This window comes from Sinocyclocheilus rhinocerous, unplaced genomic scaffold (assembly GCF_001515625.1).
Source record: "Sinocyclocheilus rhinocerous isolate Xijiao unplaced genomic scaffold, SAMN03320098_v1.1 scaffold2066, whole genome shotgun sequence".
Taxonomy (NCBI): Eukaryota; Metazoa; Chordata; class Actinopteri; order Cypriniformes; family Cyprinidae; genus Sinocyclocheilus; species Sinocyclocheilus rhinocerous.
In genome coordinates this window covers 1-5,583 of record NW_015641434.1, presented here as the reverse complement: position 1 = coordinate 5,583, position 5,583 = coordinate 1, and the positions used below count along the sequence as shown (strand labels likewise).

At 39.1% G+C, this 5,583-nt stretch overlaps 2 non-coding genes across 2 annotated transcripts; both read right to left on the bottom strand.

The window, feature by feature from the left end:
- Positions 1-4,114: 4,114 nt before the first annotated feature.
- On the bottom strand, positions 4,115-4,186 carry trnam-cau (transfer RNA methionine (anticodon CAU)). The gene has a single exon. It is a non-coding gene; the product is annotated as a tRNA-Met (tRNA).
- A 191-nt stretch (positions 4,187-4,377) lies between these two features.
- On the bottom strand, positions 4,378-4,450 carry trnar-ucg (transfer RNA arginine (anticodon UCG)). The gene has a single exon. It is a non-coding gene; the product is annotated as a tRNA-Arg (tRNA).
- Positions 4,451-5,583: the final 1,133 nt, after the last annotated feature.

Sequence of the window (5,583 nt, the reverse complement as noted above, 5' to 3'; positions counted from 1 at the left end):
TGTGTGTGTGTGTGTGAGTGAGTGAGTGAGTGAGTGAGTGAGTGAGTGAGTGAGTGAGTGAGTGAGTGAGTGAGTGAGTGAGTGAGTGAGTGAGTGAGTGAGTGAGTGAGTGAGTGAGTGAGTGAGTGAGTGAGTGAGTGTGTGTGCGCATGTGTGTGTGAGTGTGTATCTGTGTGTGAGAGTGTGTGTGTGTGTGTCATCTGTCTGTAACTGCTCTGGAAAAATAATTTCTGTGTCATCATGCATTCATAGAAATAACTTCTGCAAGACAAAAGACAAACAGAAGTCTTCATTGCCTGTGTGTATCTGCACTACTTATGAGGCAAGTTTTAAAAGCACATGCAAAAATCTAAAGTTACTAACTTCCACATATTGTTTTAATACTGCGATATCCCCTGCTGTAAGTCCTATCTGTAATATTTTCAGTATTGTATTCTGTGTTTAACACGTGTCAGAGAAAACAGCTGTCTCACCTTGCTTTTCCTTTTCTTTAAGAGGGTCTGTGTTATAAACCCTGAATCCATTTTCCATTCCACACGCAAAACATCCTGGTGGGGGGGAAAAGGACATTTTAAGGGAAATACTGGGATTTTCTGTTGCTCTACTGTTTCACCTTCAAGAGATGAACTAAACAGACCAAACCTCCACATGAAGGCGTCAATATCACATGAGCTTATGAGAACAAGTACAAATGCATTCAGCCATATTTATTATATATTAATATGGAGAGAGATGCTGGATTTGAGCTCTTCTGCTATGATCTCCAAAGAGCAGCAGTCATTGTGTTTCACTCTTCATGACTTCCGGTTCTGATTCTGTGTCAGAGAGCCACTTAACCTGCATAAATCCTTCGTTTGAACCACTGATCTATAATAGAGATATAACAATCTCTATAATAGAGAACAGTCATTATACAGATCAGTGGTTTCTTCATTCTCAGGCGATGCGTCAGTAAACGCTGCTTAAAATACAGTTAACGTTAGTTGAGCCCACATTATAGTTATTAATGCAGCACACGGTCGGATTTAAACAAACTTACAGTAGACTTGACATTGTATTACAGTGTTAATCAAGTTCACTGAAATCCAAATGGAGAGATTTATCGCCCGAAAGTCACTCCAGCAGTTGAGCTAGCGCTGGCATTAGCCTGGCTAATCAACTCTCAATGTTTATTTGATAATATGGTGAAATATGAGCATTACAGTTTAGGTTCATATATACAGTTGTCGGTCAATTAAAACTACAAACATTAATTTGATTAAACCATTAAAAAAAAAATAAATTAAAAAAAAAAAAAAAAAAAAAAAGCGGACAGAAGCCCTAAAAGGAAGACGCTCATGTGACTTGATCTTTATGGCTAACCAGCTGTTCAAGTTCGTTAGCTTGCTAGGCAAAACAGCAATCGTGTTTATGAAGTTTAATATATCTAATCAAATAATCAAAACACATCACATCTAAATCAAAACGCGTATTTGTTTTTAATGTCTAAAATAAATAAGAATTCACTGGTCTCTGTGATTCATAAGGGTAACGGTAAGTAACGTCATCAGTGATGTTAGCTTTAGCTAATAGTAAACATCTTACCGTGATCCTGGTTGAATCCAGCAAAAAGTAATCCATTACCGTGCGGATTTGATGCTAATAAATCCATAGTGCTTGGCGTTATTTGGCTAATGTAAATGAAAAGACTGTTAGCCTAACTAAAGGCTAACATTCCTGTCAGAAGGCTGGAGCTGGCAGGCTAACGCTAACGCTACATGGGCTGTAACATCATGACTGTCGCTCCAGCCAGGATTCAGGAAATAACGCTGTCAGCGCGCCTGCTGCTCCTGCTTTCTCCGGTTATCAGCGATATCAGAGTTAAACCGCGGTCCTACAGTAACGTTAATCTCACTGCAGCGCTCGAGGTGGTCTGTTTACTTTCTGGAAGTCAGATATTCATTTTTTGGAAGGTAATGGTACTTTTACTTGAGTATATTTTTTCAGTACTCTTTCCACCACTGGTCTCACGCAGTTGGCACTTTTCTCACGCTCTCACGCCACACGTCCATTTTCTCACGCAGTGAAAAGCACCCTTAGTTGAAAATGTAATAGGATATTGGCAAAACAGATTTGGTAAATGCTCCAGTGAGTATTTGTGTTTGCACTCTGGAGAACGTCAAAAGTTTCTATTTACTACTTGTTTTTGTAGCATTGAGCAATGTTGCCAATCACAGACAGATCTGTTGATACTTGAACACCTCTGATTGGCCATTCAGTTCAAATAAACGCCAGATTTTGTTCTGCACACTCGCAAATGCTTTCACTGTAACACGATGAAAATAAGAGGTTAATTGATTATGAAGGAACTTTGTGAGATCGCGATGAACTGAAGTGACACCTTTTTAGTGATTATAAAGGAATTTTATCATTTTATTTTTTGTTTATTTTTATATAAAGCCCCAAATACACCCCCACTCACTCACTCCAAGTTGAACTCAAAAGTTGGCAGCCCTGCTCAGATGTCTGATTCATGTTGTGACGTGCTCACCTGCAATACTTATCAAAGATTCCTGTCAGATGTTAAATAGACATTTAGTAATCATCTTTAAGATGTGTATGGTTTAGAATGTAATTTCACTTTGGAGACATACGGTACATGTGCTTACTGGAGCTCCGCCGTTAGCTATACATAATAAAACGTGTTTTTACAGCAAAATCCCAAATAAACTTTACTATTAGCATCTTTACACCTTCAACAATTCAACAGTTTAATCTACTGTAGCTCAGGAAATGCGCTGTTTTTGTTTTTGTTTTTGATTTATAATACTCACATTTGTAAACACCCTAGTCCTGTTCTCCTTCACGTTCGATGATGACGTTTCCTCTTGCGTGGGCTTCTGGGACAGAAAAGTTTCCTTCGGATGAGCACTTCAGAATCTGGGCTGAAGCAGTAGGACATCCAGGGATTTCTCGCCTACACTTTTACTGAGGTTTCAGAAATACTACTTTCTTCACATACTATTTTCTCTTACTATGTAGTAGGTAAGTAATTTTTTCAAGAAAATATTTGTGTACTGTACAGACAGTAAGGGAGATATTGGAAGTATTGTCTGAGGCAAGATATTGGCAAAATATATTCAGCCAGTTTGCCCACTAGGCATTTACTATAGCGGTGTAAAGATTAATTTGAATGAATTATTGGACTTCGTTTTGTACTGTGAGGTGAATTTGCTGACGGTCCCTAAAGCAGCCTAGGCGAATATGCAGCGAATATCAAACCTAAAACTAACTTTACCGCGCTATCAGAGCTTTATTAATAACATTTATGATAAATGTTTACAAATGACAGTCCTGTGCTGTGGTATATAAAATTATTTTGTTGAAATGTAGTTTTTAAAACAAAAATTATTACATCAAATGAATTGGCCAGTGGCAGTACCTGGCTGCTGGAGATGCTGCAGCGAGATGGCGATATCATCAACTACAGACGGGCTTAGCTAACATTACGTATTTACATGGGGGAGCATAAGAAGAGAGAATAATTAAGTTCACTTGTCCCTAAGTTTAAGATGTTAAATTAGTTATCTTAGCCAGTAATCGACCTGTTGCTCGCCATTGCTACAACCTCGCTCGCCTCGTAGTGATTTAATTTTGATCTGAGCCAATTTTGGTGAAAATCAGACAAACTGTCTAGGACGAGTTAGAAAAAAGTAGGTTTTCGAACTATTAAAAATATCAAAAAAACTACACCTTACAATTTTAACATTTTTAACATTTTAACATTTGACTCGGCATGAGCCAAGGATTCAGAGGGGGAAAAAAATTCTTCTAGACTTTATGGTTCAAAAGTTATAGCATAAACATGAGTGAAAATTTGGACAAGTGGTGGCGCTAGAGAGAGGGTTAGATACACCACAATTGCTGTGGTTAATGATGAGACTGTCCTCTATCAGTGTGCCAAATTTCACAACTTTCCCACAAGCGGTTCTATGGGCTGCCATAGACTTCCAGAGCGGAAGAAGAAAAAGGAGAAGAAGACGATTAACGGTTTCAATAGCTGCCTACGCACCCTCGGTGCTTGGCCCCTAATACATCCATACATACATTTTAATTTATAAGAAAGAAAGAAATCTAGCAGAGGATGGTTTCGATCCATCGACCTCTGGGTTATGGGCCCAGCACGCTTCCGCTGCGCCACTCTGCTGTGCTACAGGCTGAACAACAGAGCTACTAACAGTGGTTCTAATGACAGAGAACAGACGCGCTCGACAGATTGACATTCAAGCGTTACTGCATCACTGAACTTAAATGTCGTTTTGAAATACAAATTCGGGGTTTACAAATTTAAATCATATTGGTATGTTTTTGTTTAAGAGAAAGTAAAACAAGAAAATGCGACCACGAAGGGACTCGAACCCTCAATCTTCTGATCCGAAGTCAGACGCCTTATCCATTAGGCCACGCGGTCAACGTAACGTTCTGTTTTTCACTACATGTATTTACTGTAGGACACATAACAGCCATGACTATCATTGAGATCACCGGTGATCGATTCTGCCTGATACTTAAGCCATTTTAAGTAATACGTACAGAAATTTTACATGTCATAGCCAAAGTTTTCATGAGACCCTTTTTACTGGGACAGAACCAGATTCACAAATGAAGCACTCTTTTGATCTAATCAGCCAAACAGGTTTTTATGGTGAAAACGGTTCACGATTCAATTTGATTAATTCGGACGGTTCACTCGCCCTGGATCGTTTGCAGTGATTTCTCACTCCGCAATAATAACAGGATATTTTATAGAGGTCTGCAAGCCCGTCGGGTCCACGCTGAGTCCATTCGGGACGGGCTCGGGACATTTTTTTTTTACAGATCGGGCTCGGGCTCATTTAGCTTCTCTCCTTTTATTGTGCCATATATGCGCAGAGCACACATAGGCTACTGTATGAAATATTGTTATATTGATTATATTATAAATAAGTGGCTCAGATCGGATGCAAAAAAATCGGATCTCGTGCGGGTTTTTGTGTTTACACGTGTGCAACAAATTCCGATCTGTGTCGGATGTGAGCGAAAGATCGGATTTTTTGTGCCAGTGTAAACGCAGCCTAGGTGACAGTTGACCATGCACAGCATCAGGGAGAAGTTGGAGCGTGGGGAGTTACTAAAAGTTCCCAATGCTTCGGAAAAGCTGTATTTTGGAAGAGTCTTGATTTGATTACCACGGCAAACAGTGAGTCAATTGGTCATGTGCAGTACAGAATCTGCAAACATATCCTTGCACATGACAGCAAAAAACGCACGCAATAGGCTAAAGCGTGCCGCAAAGCCCCAGCAAAAGTAATTACCTTGAATGTGTCGGGGGGGGAAATAATGAGATATTTGAATTATTTATTAATAAATTAGTGTTTTCTGAGTCCGTGTCGCAAAGATGAAGACGACGATCCTGATCCTGAGAAATGCATCTTTACGGATTGTATAAAATCCGTAAAAAGAGTTTTTGTTTTTGATTCGAATTATTTAGTTTTAAAGTAGTAATTTACAGCTTTCTACATATATATTTAGCAAGTTTTTGAGGCAAGTATTCGCTGAGTTTCG